Source organism: Coturnix japonica, chromosome 3 (genome assembly GCF_001577835.2).
Source record: "Coturnix japonica isolate 7356 chromosome 3, Coturnix japonica 2.1, whole genome shotgun sequence".
Taxonomy (NCBI): domain Eukaryota; kingdom Metazoa; phylum Chordata; class Aves; order Galliformes; family Phasianidae; genus Coturnix; species Coturnix japonica.
This window is the reverse complement of record NC_029518.1, coordinates 35,194,710-35,215,258: the sequence shown is the minus strand read 5'-3', so window position 1 is coordinate 35,215,258 and position 20,549 is coordinate 35,194,710. Positions and strand designations below refer to the sequence as shown.

General features: G+C 36.8%; 1 protein-coding gene across 9 annotated transcripts in view; it reads right to left on the bottom strand.

Annotated features, from left to right (window-relative positions):
• SIPA1L2 (signal induced proliferation associated 1 like 2) overlaps positions 1-20,549 on the bottom strand; it is a 131,000-nt gene that overhangs the window by 91,792 nt on the left and 18,659 nt on the right. For 8 of the 9 annotated variants that reach the window (XM_032443332.1, XM_015857876.2, XM_015857869.2 and 5 more), the window contains exon 2: positions 11,687-11,759. The gene's annotated coding sequence lies outside the window, so the exon portion shown is untranslated. Of the gene's footprint in view, positions 1-5,865; positions 5,933-11,686; positions 11,760-20,549 lie in introns of all 9 variants that reach the window. The other variant, XM_015857870.2, reaches the window with a different exon arrangement.

Sequence of the window (20,549 nt, the reverse complement as noted above, 5' to 3'; positions counted from 1 at the left end):
TGTAGGAAGCCACTGTTAGTCAGAAAACAATGCAATAGCTTGAGTAAGAGAGAAAAAAATCAATTCCAAAAAAAAAATAAATTCTATTTTACCAAATTATCATCAATGAAAGTGCGAGTGTCCAAAGGAAACAGGTATTACAGAGTAGATTCAGAGGTACAAAGTCACTAAGCAGTAACTGAGGGAATTTGACCTCTTGCTTTGTTGATGTTTATGAGAATTGATCATGTCATCCCACAGGGCCCCATATACTTTCTCACACTGGATCAAAACGTTCACCTTTTTAAGATTAGTTCATGTATACAAGAACAATGCTTACAGGTAGTGCTGAAAAGCTGCCTGCTACACTAAGATGTGTAGCTTAGTGACTTTATGAACAACTCATAAGATTTGAGGGGGAAAATAAACACCCATATTTGACAGTTTCAGTAACTTACCTTTAAATATCAATCTAAATAGATTAATATGGTAACATTGCTGGGAAATATGAACAATACAAATGTGATTCACTAAGAGGCGGCATGGGGAATATGAATTAAATTCCTCATTTATCTGGAATGGCACACATTTATCGGTCCTTTTTTTTCCACATTCAAAATTCAGATTACATAATTCCTCATCCAATAGCTCAGACACTGAATTTTACATTCGTTTTATCAAGTTCTGCTCGTTATGTAAATGAAAGTGTTGAGATAGGAGGGTATAATTAACAGATCCAAACGGTTCATGCACAAACGTAGCTATGAACTTTAAGCACTGCAAAAAAACCAAAAAAACTGCCTTTGAATTTTATTATTGGCCTCAATTTAGCACAAAGTTTCTCTTCAGCTAACGAACTATTTCATTCATACAGACTGCACATTTCTGGAACTGCATTTTTACTTGGTATCAGTGCATATTTCTCTCTTCTGCAACACATTTACATTGCAGAAATGACAGAATTATTTCAAAATTCAAGAGTTCCACAAGGAACAGTCACTTTTGCTAGGCTTCTGACTCTTAGAATGCTCATATAAGATTATTACACAAACTACACTTCTGACACATCCTAATGAGATTGAATTCCTTTTCCTTCTCAATTCAGGCTTCCTATCTTTATCAGTAAAATGAACAATAGACCCCTCCACTCTTCCCAAATTCAGAACGTTATCAAATTCTATTCTCTTTATAACCTAGAGAAACGTTCATCTCTAAAGTGAATTGCTTCTGTATTTGCATATTTGTCAACAGATTATAATTTGCTTATAAAAGTTTTTGGATATTAGCATCACCATTATGTATGGCACTAAAAAAAAAGGATATTTACCTAGGGTAATTGATGAAGTGAGTGATTTGAACAGATTTTCTACAGACCACGCTCAGCTGGCTTTTCCTCATTTTTAAACAAAGAAACACTCATATGCATTTCAAAATGTAAAACAATTAAATAAAGGCAAATATATCCATGCATAAGGTAACAAGAGTTTCTACAGGCTTAAAGGTGAGTTTGGCAGAACCAACAGGATTAGCCATAGCAAGAAGTAGTAGACCAATTTATTAGACTTTGCAGCAAATTAAGGTCACATTATAGTCACATTTCTCAGGTTAAAAAAAATGACCTTTCCCCATTTCCCTAACAGAACCCCTGCCTCTCTCCCCCATCCAACTTTAGATAAAGGTGTATAATCTTTTCAAATGGACTTGAATAAACTAGTCTACAACCAAATGCACATAAGAGGTGAGACTGTTCTATGCAGAATGGCTAAAGTAGAATTTTAGAAGAGAATAGTTCTTTTCCTGCTGTGTATGTACAAGAATGTAATTTACTTTCAGATCCTTATTAGCAGTCACCATTACAGCTGTCAGAAGGCCATGAATTTTGCCAGACATACCTATCAAATCACCTGAAAATAAAGCAATGAATCAACTAATTCCTTTCCAGCTACTTAAGAAACTAGAGTAAGTTAGTTTAAATTTAGTAACACATTAGTAATGCAACATCTTAAGGCACAGTGACAACTGGTTTTGTAAGAAGAGCAATTAAAAGCCACAAAAAAAGCACAAAACCCAAACCAACTATAAGCCACCTTCATGGAACAGCACTTTAATATTAAGAATCGTATAATCATAGAATTACACAGTTTGGAAGGGACCTCAGAAGATCACCCAGTCCATCCCCCCTGCTAAATCAGGTTCCCTATAGTAGGTTGAGTAGCGTCCAGGCACGATTTGAGCATCGCCAGAGAAGGAGACTCCACAGCCTCCTCCAGTGCTCTGTCACCTTCACAGTGAAGAAGTTCTCTTGAACGTTTGTGCAGAACTTCTGTTCCAACTTTCACCCATTGCCCCTTGTCCTGTCACTGGGTACCACCAAAAAGACCCTGGCCCCATTAATTTGACTCCTGCCCATTAGATATTCGTAAGTGTTGATGAAATCAGTTCTCAGCCTTCTCTTTCCTCATATGGGAAATGCTCCAGGCCTTCAATTGTCTTTTTTTGACTCTCTACTGGGCTCTCTCTAGAGTTCTTTTTGAACTGGACTCAGTCCTCCAGATGTAGCTTTGCCAGAACAAAGCAGAAGGGGAGGATCACTCCCTCAATATTCTGGCCACGTTCTTTTTAATGAGAATCTGGATCCCCCACTGACCTTCTTGGCCATGTGGGAACACTGCTGGCTCGTGGCCATCCTGTTTTCCACCAGAACCCCCAGGTCCTTCTCTGCAGAGCTCCTCTCCAGCAGGTAAGCACCTAAATCTGTACTGATGCATGCAGTTATTCCTCCCCAGATGCAAGACTCTGCACTTGCCCTTGTTGAATCTCATCACATCCCTCTCTGCCAAGCTCTCCAGTCTGTGTCCACAGGTCTCAATGAATGGCAGCACAGCATTCTGGTGCATCAGCTACTCCTCCCAGCTCAGCATCATCAGACTCCAAAAGGTGAACTCAATCCCTTTGTCCAGATCATTGATGAAGACATTAAACAAGATCACAGTCATTGCTCAGACAGTGTACAGCTCAAATGAGTACTGTTGAGTCTTAATTGTAAAGATTATTAAAATGAAGATTATTAAATTAAGGTTATTAAAATAAACACAAATAAACCTAATTATTATTAAGCAGGCACCAGAGCAAAAAGTTCATTACAGCATTCATAACTAATTTTTTAGAGATAGTTAATTGTTCCTGAACAAACAATGACCCAACGTTAGTTTGCATAGTGCACTGAATTCCATCTCATTCTGATATGCACGTAAAAATCTGGACAATACTACAATGGTAGCATATTGTACTTAAGCTAAACAAGGCTGGCATTGTTTCCATTGAGCTCTACAGAACCTCAGTGACATTTCTAAAGACACTGATGAAAGAATACACATTAGCATAAAAATTCTGAGTCAACTGGAAAAAAAGAAGCTTTATGGAAAACTGTGTAACTGAGATATGAATACAGAAATGATTATCCAGAGCAGCTTTTAAAGTACAACATACTGAACATTTTCCTGCTCTGAAATACTATCCAAACAGGTTGACTTGTAGATTAAGTGAACCACTGCACAAGGAATCAAATACAAATTTAGGATTTTTCAGTTGTTTCTGTGGAGACCTTTTGTTCCACATTTTAGAACTCAGTTTAGCTTCTTATAAATAATATATATAAAGGAAAAAAGAGAGTAAAGTTTATCCAGTATTCAGTTTGCTCTGTAAGATACATCTGTAACTATGTATTCCCACTGTGTTGCAGTATCATTAACAACCCAGTAAAAAATAAGTTCCCAATTCTCTGTTTGAAACAGAGAAGGAAATTCAACCTTTACTGCAAAAAGTCTACAAGACCGAACCTCAGCAATCAACATTCTTGTTAAATACCATAACTACCAAGCAACCCTCCAAAAAATAAAGGCAAAAAGAAAGTTTAATAGATCTCCAGTTCAGCCTCACCAAATACATTAACACTTTGAAAATTAAATATGAATGTAATAGAAAAAAACACACCACATGAAACTCAGTTCAAGCTATCTTCCACATGTAGCAATTATAGACATGACAACAAAAGGAGATACTAAGTCTGAGTAATTAACACATATATTTTGGAAATCTACACTTCTATAGAAAGAACAAACAACATTTAAGACAATATGTGATCAACAGAAAGATTCTTTAAATATCAATCAAAATCAAACTCTACGAAGAAGCTCTTCCATTCTCATAAAGTAATTTTACTCCTTTCCGTGACTTATACATAAATGAAGAAATAACTGTTGCCATTGTGCTTAGTTCTTCTCCTCCATAGTAGGCAAGAAAACATACAATAAAACCATTTTGGTAAAATCTCCACTGAGTAGTATAACCAACACAGTTGGACAGTTGTTGAATACTTTAAAAAAAGGTAACTTTTAAAAAGGACAGAATTAATATGTGAATAAGCAAATTAAAATAACAAAGGTAGACGTCTGCATCAAAACCACTACAGTTATCAGTGACTGAAAGGAGACATTAAGTATATTCTAGCCATAGCAGACACTTAGACATAACAAAAATCTATCAGATAGAAACTTAAGTTACAGATGTATGAAAAGTCAAGGTATAAGAGTTGGGAGAAGCAGGGAACATGTGTTAACTATACAAAGAATTGCTAGAGAAATTTCTTTTAATGGGATTAGACAAATTAAGCAGTATCAAATCATTGTTGACTAAAATTAGCATTTCCTTACTAGCGTTTCTCAGTCTCTACATATACGCAACATCCTATGCCAGTCAGTTTCTAGGCCTCCTACTACATGCAGTCTGGATTGCTCAGTCCTTTGGGGGTAGGAAGTACATGAACACATGCATAGAATATATAACATATATAAATGTACGTAGTAATATGGCCAGGAAGGTTGTATATGTTAGTTGAGCTCAGTTCTTTCCTCTTTTGCAACCACATGGACTACACAAAAGCAACAAGAAGAAAGAAATAATAATAATAAAAAAAAGCTGCTTCAAAACAGATAACAGATTATAAAGTCTTATTTCTCACCCCAAAAGTACAGCCACAGTTTTAGTTTCCCAGAGCCTTATAAAGTCTGTAGACCTGCAGCTGTTACACTGGCAACCATGACAATGTTACTGTATGTCATGAGTACGCCTGTTTAAAAATGTGTTTTAATTCTACTAAATCAAGAAAGCCAAGTTTACACTGATGAAATAATTACTTCAGTATACAGTTCCAGAAACAAAGTTTACAGCTCACCACAGAATCTTCCGCCTTGCTTCAGCATGTGGTTTAGCCAGTTTAATTTCCTGGGTGAGCTTAATAACAAATACAAGGGCAAGAGGAATAAAAATCATAGAGCTTACAGACAAAACTATATTTCCTTAAGCACACTTGTCAACTACAATGTGACTTCAGTATGTCAGTTTTTGTGTTTCACATTTTTATTTTCATAGTTTTAACAAAGAAAAAAAGAAAGCTTAGATTAAACTTAGCTGATAGGTTTTTTACTAGATCACTACCTCAATGCAGAATGACAATCCCAGCAATTCACTGTAGAGGCACAAGTTTCTTTCCTACTTCATCCAAAATCACATCGCTTTAGTAACTTAGAATCTACCAAGATTACATGTGCTACACTTTTTCCTTCAGGAAAAAAAAAAAGTAATACATTTATCTCACGATGTTTCAAAGCATATCAAAGGCAAAAATAAAAGAACCAAGATTATGTTGCTAAACCTAACAATACCATTAAACACTGGCTGCCCTGAAGACTGAGTTAGCAGCAAAGCATACAGTTGTCATTTAACAATCACACGTCCTCTTCCTCTAAATAAAATCACTAACTGCCAAATGTAATCTAATAATTAGCATATGTAAAGCAAAAGGGCTGAAATATGACATCAACTTACTTTCTCCCTAGAAGATAGGTTCTGAATTAAACCTGCAGACGTATCTGACCTTCAATGTCTTATAAGCCTTGCCAAGAACAAAACAGAATATATTTATATATATTAATATATACGTATTTACAAAAGTATATTACATTTTAAAATGAGCAAGAAGCATTCTCTTCTTGTAAAAAGAAAAAAGAAAGAAAAGAATCAGAGTCAAAAATCAAAATCACATTCTTTGCATCTAACTTCTAAACATGTTACAAGCAGAGCACTCATCCTTGAGTAGTAAGTAAATAACTGTGAATGGTGCTTTGGAGCCGACTGAAGATTTAAGGAATGTAGAAATAGTGTATCTAATCTGTCTGCCTCCCAAGCATAATTAGCTGTTATCACTAACAAGAATGAAGATCACTCGTCTTTGGGAAGCTGTAGAAAAACAACAGAAAGAAGCACACCACATACAGAATCAGCTCAACTCCTCAGAAGGCAGTTAGTATAGATGCTTAACAAAAAGTATATGAAATGGAAACGCGTTCCTGTCCCTCTTATAAATAACCACTTCAAAAAATGTTTAAAAAAATTAGTTTGTTTTTAAGAAAACTTTGTTGCTAAAAGCAGACTTTGATCCTCAGCATTTGCTGGCATGTAGCCCTACCCCTCCCAATGTTGTCCAACATTTACTTTCATAAATGACAACAAAGAAATCTCAAGAAATGCATGAAGAAAATCTTCCTTCCCTCCTCCTTCCTTCCTGAAGTGTGATTTTAAGCCATTTGTATCACTTCCTCCATTTGTAATATGTTCAAACAAAACCAAAATGCATACAAAGCTGACAGCAGATGAAGTAGAGTATCAGGGGAACTTTTGTACCACTCCTTCCCCACTCACCTTGGCTGACATACATGATAGATTACATGGTACATTCAAAATGAGGAAGCTGACAAGCAAATGTAGTTACTAGGCTAAACGGCATGAGAGGGCAAGACAAAACTGCAAGTCTAGCAGGTAAAAACTATGAAGTATCGTTCAGAGCAAACAAATGACTTTCCATAGGACTAAAAAAGACAAAATACTTGTGAGATTTCTATTTTTGAAACTAGATACTTCCTCACCTCCTCCACCATCCCTGACCCCATCTCTCCTCGCTCCAGTCTTCACAAATAGACAGGGCTCAGAGCATGCCAGGTTAATAAGCAGACCAAGTCAGCCTGCAAAAAGATTTCAAGTTGCCTGCCTTTTTTAGATAGGGAGTGAATTTGAAATGGTAACTAAGAGAAGACCAAGTATGACAAGAGGCCAATCTGTACTATATCACTGGTATTTTAGGATGGAAGATTAAGGCTAAAATTTATTCCAAACAAATATTAGATAGCCTGCAGGCAGGGTAAAAGCACTATAGTTTCACAAGATAAAAGCACAGTTTCACAAGATAAAAACTGAAGGTAGTTCTCTCCACTTGGATCCTGAAATATACTTCCAAAACCTAAGTGTTTTTCACTGGGAGAGAGAAGAAAAAACAACAACAGAACACCAAACATTGATCTGAGCCCAAAAAACATATCTTTTCTCTATTATCCCATTACCTAAACTCCCTAATAAAGGGAAAAGTGGCTTACACATTATTCCTGCAACTTGACTATGAAGGAAAGAATTGCAAGTAACCTTGTGACCCGGACAAGACTTTTAAAATCATGGAATGTATCAGTGTGTTTTTAACTTTTTTCTGCCTTAAAAATATACAGTGTTTCCCCTTTCCTTATAAACTGTCACAGAATGACACAAACACTAAACAAGTGAAGTTGGAAAGGACTTCTACAAATCTAGACCAACACCCCTTTTCAAGGACAGTCAGCTACAGCACATTACTAAGGACCACAGGTCAGGGTGCAGTCAGTATTTAAATACTTTTGAGGATGGAGAACCCACAGTCTACCCTAACAGCCTGTTCCAGTGCCTGAGAGCCTTCACAGCAGCTCAGATGGAATTTCATGTATTTCAGTTTCCACCCATTCTCTCATCCTGTCACTTTGACTCTGCCAAGGTCTCTATTTCCCTTCCTTGATTTTCCTCGTTGGGTATTTGCATACATTGATAAGAACATCCACCATGTGTGATAAGCACAACCATCTGTGGTATTGGACATTCTTCCCAGTTTTGTATCATCAACAAACACACTAAGTATGCCATCAAACCCATCAATTGGATCACTAATTAAAATGAAAGAGTACTCAAGACAGCATCAATCTGTAATGTACACACTAGTGATTGGCCTTTGGCAGGACTCTGTAGCGCTAATCACAACCCTCTGAGACTGACAGTTCAGCCAGTTTTCAGTCTTTCAGTCTCTCTCATGGGCTGTTTTTCAGCCAATACAGACTGCTTAAGAAGATACTCCAAGGAACAAATTGGAAAGGTTTGCTGATATCAAGGAAGACAATGTCCACTGCTCTCTTCTTGTTCACCAAGCCATCCTTCTATGATGAGATGACTATCAGATGACTTATGCTTGACTTTCCCTTTTTAACCACCACTCTGCAATTCTCCAGATCCTTCTTAAGTAGAGTGACCTGTGCTTTCTTCCAATCCTCAAGAACTTCTCTAAATTGCCCTGACATTTTGAAGAAAATCAGAGTGGCCTTACAATGCTATCAGCCATCTACCAGAACTTGTGGATACATCCCATCAATGCCATAGATTTCTTGATGTCCAGATTAAGTGTTCGTTACCATAATCCTCCTCTTTCAACAGTAAGTCTTTCTTATTCCAGGCTTAGCCTCCATTATTAGGGGTCTGAGATACCTGAAGTCCACACTTATCAGTGAAAACATAGGTGAAGAAAGTACGGATTATCTTAGTTTATTCTGTGACCTTTGCTATTCCCATACCTATGTCATCCCAGTTTAACTAATCAGCCTAGCTTTCCTTTTACTACTTAAGCACTTACCGTAGTCTTTTTTTTGTTGTTCTTTACATCCTCACCATCTTTGTAATTGTAGATGGCATGTGGCTCTCCCTAAACCTTTTCTAAATTCTCATTTTCTCATTTCTCACATTACTCATTCTGCTACACACTTCATTTCTCCAGTCTCCTCAGAGAAGTCTCTTCTTCAACAACATGTAATTATTTTTAACCTACCCCTTCATACTGCACAGTTCTGGTAACAGCTGAAAATAGGTTCATAGAATATGTTTCTGACCTATTTTTGAGTTGATCTTCAAACATACTTGCATTAATTTTTCATTACTTCAAATATTTCTTTAGACTTTTTGCGAGAGCCAGAAACAAAGGACTTCAATTAATTTATCATAATCCTTCACTTTCCATGAAAGAAAAATATATATTCTAATTTATTTCAGTAAATGGAACTGTATAAAGTAAGAGATTAAAATGGTGCACATCTTGAAGTTGTTTTTTTTTTTTCCTTCCCCTCTTCTCCCAAGAACTTTCTTTCAATTCTTTATATTTGACTACTAGGGTGGTTTTATGTTTCTTCTTAGGTCAATTTAGTGTGCACTAGAGTTATGTCAGTCTTTTGCTCACAGAAAATATATTTGCGAAGGGCTTAAAACAACTTTATATTAGTTGCTCCCAATTTTTTAAAAATAGCCTCTTCTTTCCCTTCCCTCCTAAAAGTTAGCACCCTTTAGCAACTGATCCCAAATCTACTTTCCTTAAATCCAGCCTGCTCCCTCCATTTTCCCTATGCCCTCTGCAAAACAGACAGCACAAAACAAAAACTAAAACAGGAGACCTTATTATTTTATTAATTTGCATGTTAATCCAGCCTAACTTGCAATTTTAGTGAACCTCACCAAAATTATATTATATGTTTTAAATGACCAGTTAGTGCTTCTTATTATCTCTAATTTAGAGTATCACAGAATCATAGAAGGGTTGAAATCAAAAAGGATCTTTGTAGATGATCTGGCAGTCTCCTTGAAGAAGCAGGGCCACCCACAGAAGGCTGCCTAAGACCAAGTCTAGAGTTTGCGGAGTCTCCCTCCCAAGGAGATTAACTATGCCACTTCTCAATCACCTGCAAGGCAAAATAAATGCTTCCTGATTTTCAGACAGAACTTTTTTATACAAGACTGATCCCGTTGACTCCTGTCATGGTACTATTCAAATGAAGATATTTTTCACAACTTGTAATATTACAGCATTGTTCTCTCTGTCTGACAACTTCTAAGGCAAAACACTGCTTAAGCAAAAAGCAACAGATAAGATTCAGATATCCATATCATATTTCTGTTAATAAAGCAGAGCTTCATCAGATGTACTAATACATGCATTTGGTTATCTTATTTCATAATATTAAAGAGTAGACTATTGAACAGTCTTAGATGAGAAAGGGAAGGCAGCTATTGAGATAAAGCAAGCAAAGGAAGACTATTTAAAGCAGATAAACTGTAACATGCAGCTATCAAGCATCCAGCTAGTGTAATTCCTCAGACAGGAAGTTCAATTTGTCCTCTTGCAGCAAAGCATAAGATAGCTATACCAAACCAAAGGCAAAGAAGGTCAGATACTCAGACTCTCCTAAATCTGTAATTATCTGAATAGATTGACAATCTTGTACAGATCTAAAAGGAATGCAAAAGCAATTACCTCACTTCACACAAATCTCTGAATACATAGTAAGTTACACACACACACACAGAAAAACATCCTTCTTTCAGAAGTGAAGTGTAAAACAGAACCACATTTGCAACAGGGATAGACACTACATAGGCAGCTGGGGTTTGACATTTTGCACTTGCTTCGGTCTGTCTCCAAGTTTCTTTAGCTTCCCTAATCAGATATCCAGACTACAAAGAAAATACCCACGATGTGAACTGCATGACTGTACCTTGCTCAATCAGAACAGTAATGGTTCCTTGACACTACACAGAGATAACTTAGAAAAGCTAGGTACGAGCATGAACATTAGATGCTTACACATGATCTTTCACAAGGTTGGTTTGCCGCCTAAGTAAACATAACCTAGACTTGAATTTACAAACAATAAAACGTTTGGGGGCATTCATCTAGGAAAAAAAGATTCATCTATTCATCTATTTTTATCTTATTTTCCCACCCCAAAACAGGAATACTCTGGGAAGAAACATTCAAAGTAAGAACAGAAGCTGGCTCAGTAATTATCTCATTGGCTTCAGTAATTATCTCTTACACAGAAAGTATGGAAGAGAACTGTAGTGGAACACTATCTTACTGCAGAAGTATGATGCTTGAATATACAGGAAATAAATAGACTTGAAGGAACACGGTGTCAGGCATCATTAACGCAATTTGCTTATAATTATATAGAACATGATTTGTTTACATAAAATTAACCTAATAGTACAAAACCCAATATTTCAATTTTACCATTAATCAGAAAAAAACTAGAATAGACTGATCTCAGAGTATCTACTTACTTTTCCAAGTTTAAATGTATACAATTATTTCTTTTGTGCTTTGCATTACAGAAATACAATAAAAAAGTGACTAATACTAAAAAAATTATAGAAACTGCCTTAAAAGCAGAATCATTACCCAAAGATTCTCTGCTTTTGCTTTTAACATGGTTTGATTGTACATTCATCTTATACTTCCATATTAATGAGAAGTAACCTGCCAAGTCACAGTTTTTTTTTTAAAAGACTTAACTTCACTTGTATGTATGCTGAGCTTAATGAGCAATTCCCTTCAGGATATCAAGAAGCATTTTAACAAATCTGTAAGAAATACAGATTTTGAGATGTCAAAAGACAAACATCAAGACAAACAAAAACAGAGCTGCCAGTTTACTTAAAAGGTGGGCTATATTTGTCATGGGTTAAAAATCTTGCTTACCTTTGGTTGGAAAGATTCTCAAAGGATGCCTACTTGAGTCACTTCTTCTCTAACTTAAGTAATAAGGAGATACCTGCAAGTGAAATGAGACTGGTTCAGCTTGGTTGTTGTTTTATTTGTTCATTTGTTTCTTAGGCAAACGTGTCCAGTTACGATGTTAAGGAATAAGTGAAAGAAAGCCCAACACAGTAACTTCAGAACATTTGTGTGAGAATCTAATAGCATATGGAAATACAATATAAATAAACCCTAATGGCTTAAAAATTCAGCATAGTGCAACACATATCACATTTATGTGGTGTAACAGAGAATTTAAAGATGTTATTTGTGCAAGTTCTAAGCAATAAATTGGAACAAAAAGCTTCGCTGGGGAGGAGTATAGGGTGAAGATGTAATAAACCACCAGCTGCAGAACTATCTGCTTGTTTCCTTATGGCTCTGCTTCAGTGGTCATGATCAAGGGTACCCAGTTATTCATAGAATGGTATCTTTACAGCAAGTAGCTCATTAATATTTTCAATTAATAGTCTGAGAAAAATTCATTATGTTCCATAAAATATTTTGAGAGAAGATAATAGTCAGTTCTTTCCACAAAGTTTAAAAAACATTCTGCTACAACCTGTGGAATGAATTCCAGACAACAGAGCATCCAACACTCTAAGCTTCACATTCTACAGGCAAAAAGGAAGTCCTTTAAACATTAACAAATATGTCTAATGACCACTATAACACTACCTCAAACATACAGAAATGTTGGTAATTCAGGAAGAAGAACAAAATATATATAAAAATATTATAAAGGACCCTCCTGAACCTCTAGGTAAAGGTGTGGGGAGCAGATTCCACTCCACTGTAACAGCAGAACAAGTCCAAGACCTCCTCATGAAACTGAACATATATAAGTCCATGGGGCTGGATGATATTCATCCCAGGGTTCTGAAAGAGATGGCTGATGCAGTTGCTGAGCTGCTCTCCATCATATTTGAAAAACCCTGGCTGTACAGTGAAGTCCCCAGAGACTGGAAAAAGAAAAATGTTCCTCCCATTTTGAAGAAAGGGAGAAAGGAAGACTCAGGCAACTACAGGCCAATGAGCTTCACCTCTGCGACAGAAAAGATCATGGAGCAGATCCTCCCAGAAGCTATGTTAGAGCACATAGAAGACAAAGAGGTGATCCAAGACAGTCAGCACAGCTCCACCAAGGGCAGACTTTGCCTGACCAATCTGGTGGCCTGCTATGATGAAGGGATGGCATCAGTGAATGGGTAAAGCGTGACTGATGTCCAGGTCAGGCTGGATGTGTCTCTGGGTAGCCTGGTCTAGTGGTTGGCAACCCTGCACACAGCAGGGGGGTTGAAACTAGATGATCTTTGAGATCCTTTCCAACCCAGACCATTGTTTGATTCTATTTCAGATAGGTCTCTCAGATCAATATACAGAGATACAGTACATAAAACCACCATCTACCATTATGGTTATCTAGCTATGTATGTTATCTGTGTTAACAGAGTTTCAAAGGCAGTTTATTTTATCATGATCTCAGATAGTAAAATCAAGCTTGAAAAAACACAATGCTACATTCATTTTGAAAGAAAGGAAAGCACACAGCAGGAAGCAATGCTATTTCCTCTACTAAACAGCCGCCATAAGGATAAAAATAATTCTAGAAAGTATTTTACAGAATATTGTCTAAAACGATAAAGCACACAGAGTTCCAAGATTCTAAGTCAACTACAAGTCTAAGTATTATGGTCCTTTCCAACTCGAAGGGTTCTCTGCCACAAAGAATTGTGATTGCCTATTTATTACGAGTGTAGAACATGGAATCCATTGATCTGTAAAACAAAGTGAACTTCAGAGAATTAAATGATTCTTTTAAGAGACAGACAAATGGGAAAACACTAGCCTTTGTCCTTTGTCCACTAGCCTTTGTAGCCTTTGTCCACATACTGGTATCTTTTTTAATCCCAAGTTTGAAAACAGCACTGGGAAAAGAAATTAAGAACTGAGAAAAATAAATTGGCGTGTGTATGAAGAATTCATGGTCTTATCAGCATTCTAAGAGTTTTCTTCATAATATCTTGCCCTAACACGCATGAAGATCTGCAATTGAGAAATTACTCAAAACACAAGTTTCATTAAATTAATGTATGTTAACAAACTGCAAATCAGAAATAAGAGAAAACCATGCTTATTTTCTTCAATGCACCCTAAGACTTATTTGTAATAAAAGACTTCATAAGAATCCTCTGGGTAAGACAACTGTCATACATCTGGACATCTCTCATTTCACTATTCCTAGAGAACAACCAAGGATTGTTGTTTTTCCACCACAAAGTAACACATGCATCTGTTCTGCAGGTCTGTTAGTCCTCTCCTGTTTTTCTAAGTGTCTTCTGGAACTGAAAACCAAGGCTTTGCTCCCACAGGGAACGTCACTGAGGAAGCCAACTTGGTCAGTGACAAGGCAAAGAAATGGTCATTTAAGATACCCAAAATTTAAGGAGGCTAATTCTTATCATAATTCCCATTTGGCAAAAGGTCACACATTCAAACAGTTGCCTTGCCATATACTGCACACCATTTTCAAAGGTTAGAAAAACACTCATCCTGATCTCAAATTCTCAAACACAACTAGCTGGTACAAGACAGAATACAGAAAATAAGCAGGAAAAAAAAAAAAAAAAAAAGGCCAGTATACAAAGCATGTAATGCTGGACATTAAATCACCACAAATTCTTCCTTCCTTCTCAAACCTGATGTGAAAACAATCTTTCCCTTAACCCATGGTGTTATTTATGCCCAATCTTCTAGTATCTTCCCATTTTCCTATCAGAGAAAAAGCAGAGCATTAGTACCAGACATTTTTTTCTGGCAAGTTTTTTTCCCTCTAAAACATCTTTTCTCTACAAAGAAGAAACTGATTGTCCAGAAAGAATGGCCTATATGGACAGCATCCAGGTCAAGAAAGCCCAGTTCCAAAGTTGGCTTCCAAGTGCTCTGAACACTATACAGATGGTCAGTATATGGATAAGCTCCATAGCAAGACAGTACATACAGAACAACAGCTTACTGCACATTCACTGTAGAGTTGATCTACATAGCAAGTCTGAAGTATTGTGGACACGCCTGACTACAGTAGAAGAATTAGAGGAAATGCACGTATGATATAATTTGTCATTAACTATATCTATCCTGCTTGGATTCCCAGGCAAATCTGCTGCCTATCCTCTCAACTTATATACATAGGTCCCTCTGAAGATAATGACTCCTACTTATTTCCACTGCAAACTACAATGTATACATAGAATACGATAACACTATTTGATAGAGCAAATTCTCTGCTAAAAAAAACTAACAAACATAACACTGTTTTTCAACATAGTCACCACCTTTAGTCAGTTTATACAGATGAACTGATTGAGAGGCTCTTCATTTTCTGGTGTGATAGTTGTGTATGGCCATCCAGAACATGGCTTGCCTCACCCAAGTCTGTCACCACTGCTGAAACACACCACCAAGCAACCATCTCACTGTGTTCACATCCACTGTTTGTTTTCCAGCGGACTTCAGCAAGCATCAAACGTCAAAAGGTACAGCTTCTCCTTATGGAGAAATTCAGTACCACACCTTTGCTTCATATGCATTTCTATGCCAGATGCCATTTGGTCAGACTGCCCCTCTGCTGTCATCTGTCATATAACAAAACAGAATGGAAAAAATCAGTGGGAAGATTCAATCCCTGTGCTGCCATATCACCAATACTTGCCTCTGATGCTGTAGGCTGACATCACAAAATAAGAGACATTAATTTCAGAGCAGCTCTCATGTAGAAACACAAGGTTTCAATAAAACCAGATTATTCTGAAATATTTGGAGACAGTTAGAATGCCTAAAATTCATAATTCTTACCAGCAATAAAAGGTTCTTGTTGGTTCTAGAGAAGATGCATGAAAACGGAATAACTAGCCACAGAAATTAATTTCACAACATAAGCAAGAATAGGACAACTCGATTCACACAAGAATTATTGTTAAAATATATCACAAGTCAAGTAAACCTTTGAAATGTACGTGTGGACTGCACATATTCTCAACCTAATTATGACATTTCTTTAGGAATGATGACGGTAATTCAGAGGTGGCTGATTTTTAAATAAAACTCGCATTCCATAAATTTACCTTTTATTCTGAAGTATGGCCTATACCCTATCAAGTTCTTAAAACGATCATAAAGGACTTTGGAATAAACCAAAGCATCCCGTTCTAACTCCTGCTTTGATTTCAACAAGTAAAGGGGTTATCTAGCACTTCTCAGGGTCAAGACTGAATTGATTACATGTGCTTTCCTGCTTGTTTCCCCTCTGAAAGCTAAACTCAATTTATCTCCATATAAATTCCAATATTCTAAACACAATAGGTTGATCTCTGTAAAGGCACTTTTCCTTCCTTTCATACAGAAAATATCCTGTAAACAGCCTATTTCCCACTCTTTAAGCGACTGCCTTTGTTTACAGGAAGGAAAGGCAACAGAAACCCTACCATGGAACAGCAAGAGCTGAAAGGTTCTGCTTCATTTCTTACTGTGCAGGTGTTCCATACATGAAATCTATTGTAATTCTTCATTTCAGAAAGAAAACACATTGCTTCTTTTTGAAGCACTGAGAAACAAAATAAAAACAAAAAATGAACAAGCCATAAGGAGGATCCACAATGTGCTTTCTTCTCTCTTAGCTTTGGTTAACGGGACACAGAAAAGTAAGAGTCACCAAGGTTTAGACAGTGAAACGTAAGAAATGCATGGACCCAAACATACAACTAATAATCCTGATTAAGCTTTCGCTTGGCTTGTTTTGCATTCCAGATCTCCCAAAACTCCACATTTACCTTTCCTTTTCCCATCCAGCTCCTGTTACAATACTATCAAATAAAACATTTTTTTCAAGGCTTGGGAAGCTTCGTTTGGGATGCCACTACTTTGTTCTTTTTATGCTGACATATGAACAAGGCCTTTCCTCTGAATCCATAATTTTTCTTGATTTCATGCTGCCCAGATAAACACAAATCAGGATCCTGGCCATCTCTGACCATTAAAAAAAATAAAAAGCCACAAACAACATTCCCTTCATTTACAGGCTTCGATAATACCAATTCTGGTTGCAAGTCGCAAAGTCTATTTACAACTCAAGCTGATACTCCCCATCTACAGAGTTTCTTCTCAAGCAATATCTTGAATCAAGCATAACTGAGCATCAAACAAGTCATGGAAAAAAGGAAAAATAACTCATGTTGGTTCAAGACAACTGATAACTCAGTTTGCACGTGCTTGCAAGTTTCTAAAATACTTACACCTGTTACAGTAAGAGTTACATTCTAAGATCAGTAATTCTCTTGCACATCAAGGTGTGCAAAACACAATTTAAAAAACAGCCAAGCAGACAACGATTAATAACGTAGCAGTTTACCACTCCGTTTGAAAAGAAATTTTGAGAGTTAATGCTATCACAAACTAACTATGTAAAAGGTACTTTATTTGACCCAGGCTGGCCGAAGTTCATCAGCTACAGACCCATTTGGTTACAGTAAATGGTGGACAGTGATTAGTGGGGCTCCACAGAGCTCCATTTTATGGACAGTCCTCTTCAATGTTTTATCAGTGACTTGGATACAGGACTTGAAGGTCCTGTTTAATGAACTTAATCTCTTCTTTTTTTTTTTGGACAAGGTTACCCACCAAGTTGACCAAGGGAAGCCAGCTGATTAAATCTTCTTGAATTTCAGCAGTTTTCTGCTGCCACACAGAACCCTTCTAGACAAAGCGTCCAATGCTCAACTCTGGACATGCAGCTGAGTGCTGAACAAGGAACAAAATTCAGATAACCAGACAACACTGCCCCAAATGCCATTTCACAGCTCAATGTAACAGGAAGCCAACTACAAGGACTAGGTGGAACAAACACTATTTGAAGGTGAAACAGTGTGATCCACATGTTAAATCAAAACATTTTCATTAAAACATACAGTTACTCAGAGCTTGTTAAAAACAACATGACACAGTTCAGCTTGAAATGGAAAGCAATGTGATCAGTTGGGAAAACAAATTACATCTCTGCAGTCTGAATACTTAAGGAAAGATTTGCTAATTACACATAATTAATTACACAGTAGTACTTACTTGAAAAGTGATATCCATTCTGCTTTTGAGTACTTAAGTCTCAGATTGACTGATGAGAAGAACTGTCTATGGAACCTGCTGAGCTACCTATAATTTTGGATAATCCTTTCTCTAAGATGGAAAGTAAAGAGCACTCATTAGAAAAGTGATGTAAGGTGGACAGTGCTCTTCGGAACATAAATAGGTTTACCTTTAGGACATGATAATTTTCCGATATACACTCAAGAGCGACTCTATCCTTCTCCTGATGAAGAAAGAAAATCAATTAGCCCTCCTCTAACTTGGAAGAGTTCTTCAAAACTCGAAAGTGTTATTGATCAGAAAAACAGAAAAAGTAAGCTAGAGAAAGCTCTGCCTTCTGAAACTCCTTTTCAATCGGGAAATGGTCTATGTGCTATGCTAAAATGATCTTCATCACAAATAACCCATCATGTCACTAGATGCCTTCCTACCTACAATACATCATATGTTGTCAATTTATTCCTTTTCATTAAAAAGTAATAGAGCTAAATCTTTACAATCTACATTTTTAACATGCCGCCCTTGTACAAACAAAAGGGGCTTTTAATGTCCTGCACTGAGCAATACGAGTTTCACAATGAGAGATTTGCAGTGCTTTTGATAACCACTAAACACAAAAAGGAAATGACAAAATAGAGAAGTGTCTTTATCATTAAAACTTTAAGCATTTACAAATTACCAGCCTGAACTGAAGCTACTATGCAAGGCAGAAATCACTGACTACATCCATAATCAAGTAAGTAGATGAAGTAAGTCAACTATAAAGATGTAGTATTGATAATTTTCTATTGAAGATAAGTGGAATGGAAAGCTACTGATGCTGAGTAAGTGCTTAGAAAAAGCAAAGATGCAGGAATCATTCAGAAGTCATAAAAGAAACACGCTATTCACAACAGAAATTTAGTTAAGTTTATGTCATTCACACAGATCATTTTAAAATTTCAAATTTGAAAAACTTCATGCTGTTCCCATAAGAAAGCTCAATATTTTGCCCGTGACTTTTGTTTGGTGCTTTGTTTTGTTTCTCCTCTCTCTGTGTGATACAAATAATAAATAAATAAATCTTTATTATCTCTGTTTTCTTCAAGAGCGAGAAGTAGGGCAGATTTCAAGTATTATCAGTGGAGAGGATTTTTCCTTTGTAGTGTTATTTTCTCTCATAAACAGGATTAGAGCTTTGGGAATAATGCCTCACTGTGTGTACAATATGCCTTCTTGGCAGCGTTGCTTGATTTTTCAAATAAAAATGAGCCACAGTCACTCTACAATGTGGTAATAAAAGATAGTGAATAAAGGATGAGCAAAAACCTAATCGGATGTAGATAAGTTTTTAGAAGTTGGTACCACTGCTCTTGTAGCAACACAACCAACAACACAACTCAAGCAGAGAGCTGAAACCTCAACCAATCTACTAGGGATGGAGCAAGTTTAATTGTATGTTTTTGAGTATGGATCATAGAATCATGACAGTGATGGTTATAAGAGACCTCAGGAAGTCATACCCCTGCTCAGAGCAGGGCTGTCATCAGCACTAGAAAAGGTCAGGTATGGCTTTGTTTCACTGAGTCCTGAATACCTCTAAGGATGTAAAATTCAACAGCTTCTGCAGGCGGCCAAATCCTGGGCTACACTGCCCTTCCAGTAGTGTTCTTCCTCACGTCTAATGGGAGCCCAATTAAATCACAGTCTAGGGTAACTGACCCATCTGGTACCATGAGAAAAACTGCACACTATTGTTTTTGTAACTGCCCTTTGAGTACCTGTGTGATGCTCTCAGATCACCTACCAGTTGCTGCTTTGTCAGGAAAATCAAGCCTAGCTCTGTCAATATCTTGTGACAGGTCATGTGCTCCAAGCAGCAGAGCTACTACCCAAGCTACTGGTGCTTCCCACTTCAACATCTCCCCTGAGCTGTGGGGAACAACATTGGATATTTAACATCAAAATATTTAACATACCTCCTAGTTATTTTATACAATAATGTGGATATTTTAAAAAACCAACACTTAGTTCACCACCTTTAGTAATTGATTTCATCATTTTTTCAGTCAACACAAATGTAACATCATAATGCTTTCCATAGACACTTGTACATTTGAATGAAAAGCCTACTCGGAATTCTGTACAGCCCTCTTTCAACCTTAATTCTGCGATCCAGCACTGAAAACACAGACAATGCCTCCAATTGCATTTAAATGTCTTCCACTTCCCTTTGAAGCACAGAGACAAAAACAGCATAACTGGTCATTCCAATTCATTCCAAGAATATGAGTCTCATAATTTACAGCCATTGCTTTTTATAGTCAGCATTCAATTACGTGGTATAACAGTAGAATGGAATGAGCCAGATTAAAGGGGCACACACTGAGTGCAAAGTACAATGGAATATATAAGGAAAATGTACCATAAAACATAAGGAATTAATAATCACTCTTCCGTGGACTGCAGATATCTGAGCTGAGAAATACGCTATAATACACACTAACAAAAAGACTCTCTTTCACATTCAGATTGACAGTCTTGGAATCAATCGAAAACTTCCAGCCCCTAAATAACATTAACTCATATCCCACAGATTACCAGTTCGGTGACAGATTTTAGCTACATGGTGAGTTGAGTGTCAATGATACCAAAGACAAAAGTCACTGCAATTCCACCCAACAGGTAA